Below are 14,597 nucleotides of genomic sequence, written 5' to 3'. Positions count from 1 at the left end.
ATTGAACTCGTGTGACACGCCTTCAAAGCCAACAGTGTCAGTTTGCTTCTCAGAGTCAATATGAGCATTGACGGTATTAAGAAGGGTCTACCAAATATAATAGGACAAAAGCTATCTTGCGTGGTAGCAAGAAAGAGGAAATCAGCAGGATACTTCATTTTACCACACAAGACTTCAACATCCCTAACAATTCCTTCAGGGCAGATAGTATCTCTATTGGCAAGCTGAAAAGTGACATCAATAGGTTCTATCTCAACAGGTGCAATCTCGTCTTTGATTTCATCATATAAGGATTGAGGTATTGCACTAACACTAGCACCCACGTCACATAAACCATGATAACAATGATCTCCTATCTTAACAGAAACAACAGGCATGCCAACAACAGGCCTATGTTTGTCTCTAGCGTGTGGTTTAGCAATTCTAGCAGCATCTTCACAGAAGTGAATGTTATGGCCATCAACATTGTTGGACAGGAGAGCTTTGATAATACCAATGCTAGGTTCAACTCTAATTTGCTCAGGGGGTGTAGGTGTTCTAATGTAGCCCCTACGTATCACAGCTGAAGCTTTAGAATGATCCTTTATCCTAACACGGAAAGGTGGTTTCTCAATGTAAGCACTAGGAACAACATGATCATTATAGGCAATGACTTTCTCTTCAACTGGGTTGGGTTTAACTACATTGACTTCTAAGGGAGGATGATATTTAAACCACTTCTCTTTGGGGAGATCAATATGAGCAGCAAATGATTCACACAATGAAGCTACCATCTCATAGTCAAGTCCATACTTAGCGCTAAAATCACAAAAAGTATTTGTTTCAACAAAGGATTTAACGCAATCAAACTTGAAATTCATACCTGACTCCTTACCTTCATCAAGCTCCCAATCTTCAGAGTTGCGTTTAATGCTCTCCAATAAATTCCATCTGAAGTCAATATCTTTCTTCATAAAAGAACCGGTACAAGAAGTGTCAAGCATGGTGCGATCATCATGAGAAAGCTGAGCATAGAAGTTCTGAATGATAATTTCTCTCGAGAGCTCATGGTTGGGGCATGAATATAACATTGAATTAAGCCTCCCCCAAGCTTGAGCGATGCTTTCTCTGTCACGAGGTCGAAAATTATAAATATAATTCTGATCATGATGTACTAATTGCATAGGATAAAACTTTTGATGAAATTCCAATTTCAACCGATTGTAGTTCCCTGATCGAGTATCATCACATAGCCTATACCATGTCAACGCCTTATCCCTCAAAGATAAGGGAAAGACCTTCTTCTTGACCTCATCCTCGGGCAAACCTGCAAGCTTAAATAAACCACAAACTTCATCTACATAGATTAGATGTAAGTCTGGATGTGATGTTCCATCTCCTGTAAAAGGATTACCCAGCAGTTTCTCAAGCATACATGAAGGAAATTCAAAGAAAATATTTTCAGTAGGTGCAGAAGGATGAGGAGAAACTCTTTGTGCTTCCGTTTGAGGTGAAGATACCCCGAACAAGCCCCTCAAAGGATTAGTTTCCATAGTGACAAGTGACAATAAATTCTAGCACACTATATGGATGTTTCCTTACCAATTTCCACTTACCAAAGGCGCTTCACTCCCCGGCAACGGTGCCAGAAAAGAGTCTTGATGACCCACAAGTATAGGGGATCTGTCGTAGTCCTTTCGATAAGTAAGAGTGTCGAACCCAACGAGGAGCATACGGATCTGACAAGTGGTTTTCAGCAAGGTAATATCTGCAAGCACTGAAATTATCGTTAACAAGTAGTTGTGTGGCAAGATGATTCGTAGCAAGTAACAAAAGTAGCAACAGTGCAGCAAAGTGGCACAATCCCTTTTGTATCAAGGGACAAGCCTGTAAAAAATCTTATAGGAGGTAAAGCGCTCCCGAGGACACATGGGAATTTCTCTCAAGCTAGTTTTCATCATGTTCATATGATTCGCGTTCGTTGCTTTGATAGTTTGATATGTGGGTGGACCAGATCTTGGGTACTGCCCTTACTTGGACAAGCATCCCACTTATGATTAACCCCCCTCGCAAGCATCCGCAACTACGAAAGAAGAATTAAGACAAAGTCTAACCATAGTATTAAACTAGTGGATCCAAATCAGCACCTTACGAAGCAACGCATAAACTAGGGTTTAAGCTTCTGTCACTCTAGCAACCCATCATCTACTTACTACTTCCCAATGCCTTCCTCTAGGCCCAAATAATGGTGAAGTGTTATGTAGTCAACGTTCACATAACACCACTAGAGGAAAAACAACATACAACACATCAAATTATCGAATGAATACCAAATTCACATGACTACTTATAGCAAGACTTATCACATGTCCTCAGGAAGAAAAGCAACTACTCACAAAGCATAATCATATTCATTACTAGAGAGGTAATGAGTAGCATCAAAAATCTGAACATATAATCTTCCACCAAGTAATCCAACTAGCATCAACTACAAAGAGTAATTAACACTACTAGCAACCTTACAAGTACCAATCGGAGTCGCGAGACGGAGATTGGTTACAAGAGATGAAATAGGGTTTGGAGATGAGATGGTGCTGATGAAGATGTTGATGGTGACGAGTCCCCTCCGATGAGAGGAGTGTTGGTGATGATGATGGCGACGATTTCCCCCTTCGGGAGGGAAGTTTCCCCGGTAGGATTGTCCTGCCGAAGCTCTAGATTGGTTCTGCTGAAGTTCCGCCTCGCGGCGGCGGCGAATCCTCCGAAAAGCCTCTTCTTGTTTTTTTCCAGACCGAAACCCTTCTTGTAGCAAAAGGGGTGAACCAGAGGGCCAGGGGGGTGGCCACGCCTAGCAGGCTTGTGGCCCCGTGTTGGCGCCCCTCCGGCACTTCTTCGGCCCAGTATTTTTTATAAATCCAAAAAAAATCCATGTTGATTTTCACGGCTTTTGGAGTTGCGCAGAATTGGCATCTCAAACTTGCTCCTTTTTCAGGCCAGAATTCCAGCTGCCGGCATTCTCCCTCTTCATGTAAACCTTACAAAATCAGAGAGAAAAGGCATAAGTGTTGTACTGTGAAGTGAAATAACAGCCCAAGAAGCGATACATATCAACATGAAAACATGATGCAAAATGGACGTATCATCAGTCTCGTGAGAAGAGTGAGTATGACCGTCATCATCAAGATATGGTCTATCAACCTGGCGAAAGGGCTTATCGTCGTGCTACACCAATGAGAGGCGCACACCGTTTTGGGATCAAGGGCAAGTTAGCTCCTCGCTATATTGGTCCTTCAACTGTTCTCGAAAGGCGTGGAAAAGTGGCTTATCAATAGAACTGCGAGCGAACCTTTCTCAGGTTCACGATGTCTTCCATGTGTCTCAGCTCCGTCGCTGCTTTAAGGATCCTATTTGAACACTGTATCATGATATGCTTGAAATGCAACAAGACCTCTCTTATAAAGAGCATCCGGTCTGCAATCTCGACCAGGATGAATGTCAGACTCGTCGCAAAGTCACCAAGTTCCTTAAAGTGTAGTGGTCAAATCATTCTGAAGATGAAGCCACTTGAGAACGCGAGGATCATCTTCATGATGAATACCCCGAGCTCTTTCCTTCTAGCTCTAAATTCTCGGGACGAGAATTCTTGTTAGTAGGGGAGAGTTGTGACATCCTCAGCTTTTGCTACAAAAATGTATGTAATTAAGCTACAGTGATCCCATGCTAATGATGCCACGCCACCGTGATTTCTATCGTTGATCTCGTGTTAGACGAAACTGAGTCAAATTCAAAATTTTAAAAATAAATCAAACGAGAAAAGTTTTCGAAAGTTAAAATAAAAATGTTGGATGAGTTACAAATAATCCTTAATAATTTATAGTATTGAATCGGGCATTTTTGAAATTAATTAAAACCCCTATATAATTAAAACCGTAACTATTAAAAATAACTAATTAAAAAAACCAAAAGCCCCCCGGCCCAACTAGGCCAAATGGCCGAGCCGACCGAATCCCTCCACAACCCATTTCGCCTGGGGGTATAAGACCCCCAGGGGGGAACTAGCGCTCGGCCAACCCCTTCCCACTCCCACCTGGCGCTGCCAGGACCCTTCCCTCACTCCCCACCAACCACGAGGGAACCGTGTTGGTTCCATGTTGGGGAACGTTGCATGCATAACAAATTTTTTCCTACGCACACGAAGACCTATCATGCTGATGTCCATCTACGAGAGGAGATTAGATCTACGTACCCTTGTAGATCGCTAAGCAGGAAGTGTTAAGAAACACGGTTGATGTAGTGGTACACCTTCGTGATTCAAATCATCGTCGTCCCACGATCCGTTCCGATCTAGCGCCGAACGGACAACACCTCCGCGTTCAGCACACGTACAACTCAATGACGATCTCGGCCTTCTTGATCCAGCAAGAGAGATAGATAAGTAGATGAGTTCTCCGACAGCGTGACGACGCTCCAGTGGTGGTGATGATCTACTCCTGCAGGGCTCCGCCCGAGCTCCGCAGAAATCTGATCTAGAGGTAAAACTATGTGGTACAGGTTTGAATTGCACGTGGCAAAGTTGTGTCTCAAAAACCCTAAAACCACCAGTATATATAGGAGGAGGGGAGGGGCTAGCCTTGGGAACGGCCCCAAGGGTTCGCCGGCCGAAGAGAGAGGAGGACTCCTTCTCCAATTCGGTTTGGGGAAGGAGTCGTCCTCCTCTTCCTTGCCACCTCCCTCTTTCCTTTTTCTTCCTCTTTCCTTTGTTTTTTCACTTGTGGCGCCATAGCCCTCTTGGGATGGCTCCACCAGCCCTTAGCCCACTAAGGGCTGGTACGCTACCCTAGGGTTACTGGTCTCACTCCCGGGTGGGTGGGCCCCTCTCGGTGAACACCCAGAACCCATTCGTCACTCCCCGTACACTTCCGGAAACGTCCGAAACTTTCCGGTGACCAAATGAAACCATCCTATATATCAATATTCATTTTAGGACCATTCCGGAAACCCCCGTGATGTCAGTGATCTCATCCACACATATAACTCAACTATACTAAAACATCATCGAACCTTAAGTGTGCAGACCCTGCGGGTTCGAGAAGTATGCAGACATGACCCGAGACACTCCTCGGTCAATATCTAATAGTGGGACCTCGATGCCCATATTGGATCCTACATATTCTCCGAAAATCTTATCGGTTGAACCTCAGTGCCAACAATTCATATAATCCCGTAGGTCATTTTCCTTTGGCCTTCTATATGTTACTTTCCCGAGATTCGATCGTCGGTATCCACATACCTATTTTAATCTCATTACCGACAAGTCTCTTTACTCGTTTCGTAATACAAGATCTCGTGACTTACACTTAGTCACATTGCTTGCAAGGCTTGTTTGTGATGTTGTATTACCGAGTGGGCCCCGAAATACCTCTCCGTCACACGGAGTGAAAAATCCCAGTCTCGATCCATACTAACTCAACGGACACCTTCGGAGATACCTGTAGAGCACCTTTATAGTCACCCAGTTACGTTGCGATGTTTGATACACACAAGGTATTCCTCTGGTGCCAGTGAGTTATATGATCTCATGGTCATAGGAATAAATACTTGACACATGGAAAACAATAGCAACAAAATGACACGATCACATGCTACGTTCATAGTTTGGGTCTAGTCCATCACATGATTCTCCTAATGATGTGATCCAGTTATCAAGTGATAACACTTGCATATAGTTAGAAAACCTTGACTATCCTTGGTCAACTGGCTAGCCAACTAGAGGCTTCCTAGGGACATTGTTTTTTCTATGTATCCACACATGTATCTATGTTTTCATTCAATACAATTATAGCATGGATAATAAACAATTATCTTGAGACAGGAAATATAATAATAACTATTTATCATTGCCTCTAGGGCATATTTCCAACAGTCTCCCACTTGCACTAGAGTCAATAATCTAGTCCTCACATCGCCATGCGATTTACATTGTAATAAATCTATCACCCATACACTTCTGGTGTTGATCATGTTTTGCTTGTGGAAGAGGTTTAGTCAATGGGTCTGCTACATTCAGATCCGTCTACACTTTGCAAATATTCACATCCTCTCGTTCGACGTAGTCGCGGATGAGGTTGAAGCGTCGTTTGATGTGCCTGGTCTTCTTGTAAAACCTTGGTTCCTTTGCTAAAGCAATGGCACGAGTGTTGTCATAGAACAAAGTTATTGGATTTAGTGCGCTCGGCATAACTCCAAGATCCGTCATGAAATTCTTTATCCACACACCCTCCTTTGCTGCCTCCAAGGCAACCATGTACTCCGCTTCACATGTAGAATCTGCTACAAGGCTTTGCTTGGAACTGCACCAGCTTACCGCACCCCCATTAAGAATAAATATATATCTGGTTGGAGACTTAGAGTCATCCGGATCGGTGTCAAAACTTGCATCGACGTAACCCTTTACGACGAGCTCTTCGTCACCTCCATAAACGAGAAACATTTCCTTAGTCCTTTTCAGGTACTTCAGAATATTCTTGACCGCCGTCTAGTGATCCACTCCTGGATTACTTTGAAACCTGCCTGCCATACTTATGGCCAAGCTGACGTCCGGTCTAGTGCACAGCATTGCATACATGATAGAACCTATGGCTGAAGCATAGGGGACGGAACTCATTTGTTCTCTATCTTCCGAAGTTGCTCGGCACTGAGTCTTACTCAATTTTATACCTTGTAACACTGGCAAGAACCCCTTCTTGGACTTTTCCATTTTGAACTTCTTTAAAACTTTATCGAGGTATGTGCTTTGTGAAAGTCCTATCACGCGTCTCGATCTATCCCTATAGATCTTAATGCCTAGAATGTAAGCAACTTCTCCTAGGTCCTTCATAGAGAAACTTTTATGCAAGTAATCTTTTACGCTCTCCAAAAACTCCATGTTGTTTCCAATCAGCAATATGTCATCCACATACAATATTAGAAACGCCACAGAGCTCCCGCTCACTTTCTTGTAAATACAAGATTCTCCAACCACTTGTATAAACCCAAACGATTTGATCACCTCATCAAAGCACTTATTCCAACTCCAAGATGCTTGCACCAGCCCGTAAATGGATTGCTGGAGCTTGCACACTTTGTTAGCATTCTTTGGATCGACAAAATCTTCGGGTTGCATCATATAGAACTCTTCCTTAAGAAAACCGTTGAGGAACGCCGTTTTGACATCCATCTACCAGATTTCATAATCGAAAAATGTAGCTATTGCTAACATGATTCGGACGGACTCAAGCATCGCTACCGGTGAGAACGTCTCATCGTAGTCAACTCCTTGAACTTGTGAAAAACCTTTGCCACAAGTCGAGCTTTATAAACGGTCACGTTACCGTCTGCGTCTGTGTTCTTCTTAAAGATCCATTTGTTCTGAATAGCCTTGTGACCTTCAGGCAGTACTTCCAAAGTCCACACTTTGTTTTGGTACATAGATCCTATCTCGGACTTCATGGCCTCCAGCCATTTGTTGGAATCCGGGCCCACCATTACTTCTTCATAATTCGCAGGTTCATTGTTGTCTAACAACATAATTGATAAGACAGGATTACCGTACCACTCAGGAGTAGTACGTGATCTTGTCGACCTGCGAGGTCCGATAGGAAGTTGATCCGTAGTTTCATGATCATCATCATCAACTTCCTCCTCAACCGGCATCGCTTCGACACGGGTTTCCCCTTGCCCTGCACCACCATCTAAAGGGATTAGAGGTTCGACAACCTCATAAAGTTCTATCTTTCTCCCACTCAATTCTTTCGAGAGAAACTCCTTCTCAAGAAAAGCTTTGTTCTTAGCAACAAACACTTTGCCCTCGGATTTGAGATAGAAGGTGTACCCAACTGTCTACTTTGGTTAACCTATGAAGACACACTTTTCCGCTTTGGGTTCCATCTTTTCAGGCTGAAGCTTTTTGACATAAGCATCACATCCCCAAACTTTAAGAAACGACAACTTTGGTCTTTTGCCATACCACAACTCGTATGGTGTCGTCTCAACGGATTTTGATGGTGCCCTATTTAAACTGAATGCAGTTGTCTCTAATGCATAACCCCAAAATGATAACGACAAATCGGTAAGAGACATCATAGATCGCACAATTTCTAACAAAGTACGATTACGACGTTCGGACACACCATTACGCATTGGTGTTCGAGGCGGTGTCAACTGTGAAACAATTCCACATTGTCTTAAGTGAGCACCAAACTCGAAACTCAGATATTCACCCCCACGATCAGAATGTAGGAACTTGATCTTCTTGTTACGATGATTTGCCACTTCACTTTGAAATTGCTTGGACTTCTCAAACGTTTCAGACTTGTGCTTCATTAAGTAGATATATCCATACCTACTCAAATTGTCAGTGAAGGTAAGAAAATAACGATATCCACCGCACGCCTCCGCACTCATCGGACCGCACACATCGGCATGTATGATTTCCAGCAAGTTACTTGCACGCTACATTGTTCGGAGAACGGAGTCTTAGTCATCTTGCCCATGAGGCATGGTTCGCACGTGTCAAGTGATTCAAAGTCAAGTGACTCCAAAAGTTCATCGGAATGGAGTTTCTTCATGCGCTTTACACCAATATGACCTAAGCGGCAGTGCCACAAAAACATGGCGCAATCATTGTTAACTCTACATCTTTTGGTCGCAATGTTATGTATATGTGTATGATCGCTATCAAGATTCAATATGAACAATCCTATCACATTGGGTGCATGACCATAAAAGATATTACTCATAGAAATAGAACAACCATTATTCTCTGACTTAAACGAGTAACCGTCTCGCAATAAACAAGATCTAGATATAATGTTCATGCTTAACGCAGGCCCTAAATAACAATTATTTAAGTTCATAACTAATCCTGACGGTAACTGAAGTGAAACTGTGCTGACGGCGATTGCATGAACCTTGGAACCATTTCCCACGTGCATCGTCACTTCATCCTTCGCCAGCCTTTGTTTATTCCGCAGTTCCTGCTTCGAGTTGCAAATATGAGCAACAGAACCAGTATCGAATACCGAGGCACTATTACGAGAGTTGGTTAAGTACACATCAATAACATGTATATCAAATATACCTGATTTTTCCTTGGCCACCTTCCTATCAGCCCAATACTTGGGGCAGTTGCGCTTCGAGTGACCCAGTCCCTTGCAATAATAACACTCTGTTTCAGGCTTAGGTCCAGCCTTGGGTTTCCACGTCGGATTGGCAACAGGCTTGCCGCTCTTCTTCGAGTTACCCTTCTTGCCTTTGTTGTTTCTCTTGAAACCAGTGGTCTTATTGACCATCAACACTTGATGCTCTTTCCGGAGTTCTAACTCTGCGACTTTCAGCATCGCGAATAACTCGTCGGGTGACTTGTTCATCCCTTGCATGTTATAGTTCAACACAAAGCTCTTATAGCTAGGTGGCAGTGATTGAAGAATTCTGTCAGTGACAGCCTCTTGCGGGAGTTCAATCCCCAGATCAGCTAGACGGTTTGAGTACCCAGACATTTTGAGCACATGTTCACTGACAGACAAATTCTCCTCCATCTTACAAGCATAGAATTTATTGGTGATCTCTTACCTCTCGATCCTGGCATTCTTCTGAAAGATAAAATTCAACTGCTGGAACATCTCATATGCTCCATGATGCTCAAAGCGACGTTGAAGTCCCGGCTCTAAGCCATACAAGACTGTACATTGAACTACTGAGTAGTCCTCCTTACGTGTTAACCAGGCGTTCAAAACATCTTGGCTAGACGTAGCAGGTGATTCATCTCCTAGCGCAGGATTAAGGACATAATCCTTCTTCCCAGTCTACAAAGTTGCTTCCATCATCTTTCAACTTAGCTTTCTCTAGGAACGTATTAAAATTCAGGGTTGCTATTGCGTGAGCCATTGATCTACAACACAAATATTGCAAAGTCGACTAAGACTATGTTTAAGATAATTAGAGTTTAACTAATCAAATTACTGATAAACTCCCACTCAAAAAGTACATCTCTCTAGTCATTTGAGTGGAACATGATCCAAATTCACTAACTCAAGTCCGATCATCACGTGAGTTGAGAATAGTTTCAGTGGTAAGTATCCCTATGCTAATCATATCAACTATACGATTCATGCTCGACCTTTTAGCCTCATGTGTTCCAAGCCATGTCTGCACATGCTAGGCTCGTCAAATTTAACCCTTGTGTTCCGCGCGTGCAAATGTTTTGCACCCGTTTTATGTGAACGTTGAGTCTATCACACCGGATCATCACGTGGTGTCTCGAAATGACGAACTGTCGCAAAGGTGCACAGTCGGGGAGAACACAATTTCATCTTGAAATTTCAGTGAGAGATCACCTTATAATGCTGTCATCGTTTGATAACCCACAAGTGTAGGGGATCGCAACAGTTTTAGAGGGTAGAGTATTCAACCCAAATTTGTTGATTCGCCTCAAGGGGAAGTGAAAGAATATTCTCAAGTATTAGCAGCTGAGTTTGTCAGATTCAACCACACCTGAAAGATTAGTGTCTGCAAGCAAAGTATTAGTAGCAAAGTAGTATGATAGCAACGGTGTCAGAAACAGATCTGTTGACGGCAGACTATTCCTAACTGTTTGTATCAACGGCGCCAGTAAGTTAAACGTGGATGGGGAACTATTCTTCCCCGGCAACGGTGTCAAAAAAGGATCTTGCAACAAGTAATAGTGAAGTAGCAAGGAACAGTAGTAGCAGCAGTAGCAGAGTAACAACCGTAACAACAGTAGCAGCAAAGTGGCCCAATCCCTTTTGTAGCAAGGGACAATCCTAGATAAAGTAACGTAGCAAGGACCAGTAGTAAAAGATTCGTAGGCAGTGGATCGGTGATGGATGAGTATGACGGATGTGATTCATCATGTAACAGCTATAATACGGAGAGATTTGTAACTAGCTCCCGTTCGTCAATCTAATGTAGGCATGTATTCCATATGTAGTCATACGTGCTTAGGGAAAAGAACTTGCATGCCAGCTATTGTCCATCCCTCCCGTGGCAGCGGGGTCCTTATGGAAACTACGGGATATTAAGGTTCTCCTTTTAATTAAGAACCGGACCAACGCATTAACACTTGCTGAATACATGAACTCCTCATACTATGGTCATCTCCGTGAGTGGTTCTGGCTATTGTCACTCCAGGGTTTCCGGGTCATAACACATAGTAGGTGACTACAACTTGCAAGATAGGATCTAAAACACACATATATTGGCGACAACATAATAGGTTCAGATCTGAAATCATGGTACTCGGGCCCTAGTGACAAGCATTAAGCATAGCCAAGTAGTAGCAACATCAATCTAGAACATAGTGGATACTAGGGATCAATCCCCGTCAAAACTAACTCGATTACATGATAGATCTAATCCAACTCATCACCGTCCAGCAAGCCTACGATGAGATTACTCACGAACGATGAAGAGCATCATGGAATTGTCGATGGAGGAAGGTTGATGATGACGATGGCGATGATTTCCCCTCTCCGGAGCCCCGAACGGACTCCAGATCTGCCCTCCAGATGAAGAACAGGAGGTGGCGGCGCCTCCGTATTGTAAAACGCGATGAAACCTTCTCCCTGATTTTTTTCCGGGCGAGACGGAAGATATAGAGATGAGTATGGGGGCGTTGGTGCCACGTGGGCCCCACAAGCCCTCACGGCGCGGCCTAGGCGGGTGGCCGCGGCCTGTGGGCTTGTGGCCCACTGACAAGCCCCCTCCGGTGGATCTTTGCGCAGGTATTTTTCTTTTATTCCAGAAAAATTCTCAGTATATTTCTACACAAAAACAACACCATGGCAATTCTGCTAGAAACATCCTCTGTCCGGGTTAGTTCCATTCAAATCATGAAAATTAGAGTCCAAAACAAGGGAAAAAGAGTTCAGAAAAGTAGATACGACGGAGACGTATCAACTCCCCCAAGCTTAAAGCCTTGCTTGTCCTCAAGCAATTCAGTTTGACAAACTGAAAGAGACAAAAGAAAAACTTTGACGAACTCTGTTTGATCTTATTGTTGCAACTATGTCTAACTCATATCCATAGTTTCAGCAGGATCACAAGCAAACCACATAAGCAAATGACATCTAGGACTCACGGTAAACTCATATGAATGGCATAATCAACTAGCGAGCAAATAATAATAAGCCTCAAATGTTAACACTTCAACCAAAACAACATGAAGCAGTACGAATAGATGGTATCTTGCTAGCTCTTTCTGAGACCGCAAAACATAAATGCAGAGCACCTTCAAATACCAAGGGCTGACTAAACATTGTAATTCAAGGCAATGAAGATCCAGTCACAGTCATACTCAACACAATTAAAAGCAAAGCATAAAAATGACAGAGGTGCTCTCTAATTGGTGCTTTTGTGAGAGGAGGATGACTCAACAGGAACATAAATAGATAGGCCCTTCGCAGAGGGAAGCATTGATTTGCTGAGGTGCCAGAGCTCAAGCTTTGAAAACAGAGATAATAATTTTGGGTGGCATGCTTTCATTGTCAACGCAATGACTAAGAGTTCTCAACATCTTCCATGCTACACATGCTATAGGTGGTTCCCAAACAGAAAAGTAAAGTTTGGACTCCCCCAAGCACCAATCAATCACACTCCACGGCTAGCCGAATCCTCAGGTGCCGTCCATACCAAACATCAATCCTGGGGGAGTTTTGTTTGCAATTATCTTTTCAATTTGAGTATGGAACTGGGAATTCCAATTACCGGCCCCCTTCTCGTGAATGATAGTGAATAAACACATATCGGGGATAACACACCTAGCATGGAAGATACTAATAGCCCCGTGTCACCACATGAGCGGTTCGGGCATGCAAAACAGATTATTTCTTGAAGATTTAGAGAGTGGCACATGCAAATTTACTTGGAACGGCAGGTAGATACCGCACATAGGTAGGTATGGTGGACTCATATGGGACAACTTTGGGTTTATGGAAGTAGATGCACAAGCAGTATTCCCGCTTAGTACAAGTGAAGGCTAGCAAAAGACTGGGAAGCGACCAACTAGAGAGCGACAACAGTCATCAAAATGCATTGAGATTAACTAGCATTGAGTGCAAGCATGAGTAGGACATAAATCACCATGAACATGAACATCATAGAGGCTATGTTGATTTTGTTTCAACTACATGTGTGAACATGCGCCAAGTCAAGCCACTTGAAACATTCAAAGGAGGATACCATCCTATCACACTACATCATAGTCATCTCAACATTCATGTGGGCAACCAAGACAAACCATTATAAGCTCCTAGCTAAGTAAGCATGGCATAAGCAACTATGATCTCTAAGTTGTCATTGCAAACATGTTTCTCTCATAACAAAGCTGAACTAGGAACAGTGAGCTAGTCATATTTACAAAAACAAAATAGATCGAGTTCATACCTTCTTTTCCATGCTTAGTCACTTCATCATATATCGTCATTATTGCCTTTTACTTGCACGACCGAACGATGTGAACAATAATATGAGTGCTCGTGCATTGGACTAAAGCTGGAATCTGCAGGCAAACACAAAGGAGAAGACAAAGTAATATGGCTCTTTGAAAGCTAAACAGGTATGCATGCAAGAACCACTAAACATTGTAACCGATATCTTCTACCTTGACCCAAAGAAAAAGAAAACTATCTACACGGAAAGCTCCCAACAAGCAAAAGAAGAAAAATAAAATCTTTTTGGTTTTTCTCAAACTAGACGGACACACGAAAAGAAAACAAGAAAAAGAAATAAACTAGCATGGATGATACAGTGGCAAAGTGTGAACACCGGCTAACAAAGTGAAAGCATAAGCAAGAATGTAAAGTCGGTGAGAACACGTACTCCCCCAAGCTTAGGCTTTTGGCCTAAGTTGGTCTACTCCCAAGGATGGTCTTGGTGAAACCCAAAATCATAATGGGGGTTATACGGGAGCGCTGCAGCCACTGCCTGAATAGCTGCCTCACGAAGACGAGCAGCCTTTGACTCCCTCTCATACTCCTCTGCCTCTCCTCTGGTTATGTAATATCGCCATATTACCTGAATGTCAAAGAAAGCAGGAGCAGGAAGGGTAATATGGAAAACACGCTGCCGGTTAAATATCATATGGTATAGGAGGGATTCGTCATCCCTCTCAAGGAACTGGTAGCGTGTGAAAGCGACGCGGTCAAGGAAAGCTGTATGGAGCGGGGGATCTCCTTCGCGGATGGGTACTCCAAGAAAATTTGCTATGTGAGTGGCATAGATGCCACCAAAGAAATCCCCTTCAATAGCATTCTTATTCAGCCTCCTTGCTGTAATAGCTTCCATGTTGAAGCTTTTGTCACCCGTCACTGCGCTCTTAAGGATACTAAGGTCGGGTGCGCAGAGGTGACAATGCTCAATCTTGCCATTAATGCATCTGCCTATGAAGAGGGCAAAATAATGCAAGGCAGGAAAATGAATACTCCCCATGGTAGCTTGTGTAATGTCTCTAGTTTCTCCAACAGTAATACCGGAGCAAAAATCTCTAACCGAAGATTTAGGAGGATCACTGAGGCTACCCCAAATAGGTATTTTGCAAATTCTATTGAAACCCTCTGAATCCA

Source organism: Hordeum vulgare, chromosome 4H (genome assembly GCF_904849725.1).
Source record: "Hordeum vulgare subsp. vulgare chromosome 4H, MorexV3_pseudomolecules_assembly, whole genome shotgun sequence".
Classification (NCBI taxonomy): Eukaryota; Viridiplantae; Streptophyta; class Magnoliopsida; order Poales; family Poaceae; genus Hordeum; species Hordeum vulgare.
The sequence above is the reverse complement of the archived record's forward strand: the minus strand, read 5'-3'. Positions refer to the sequence as shown.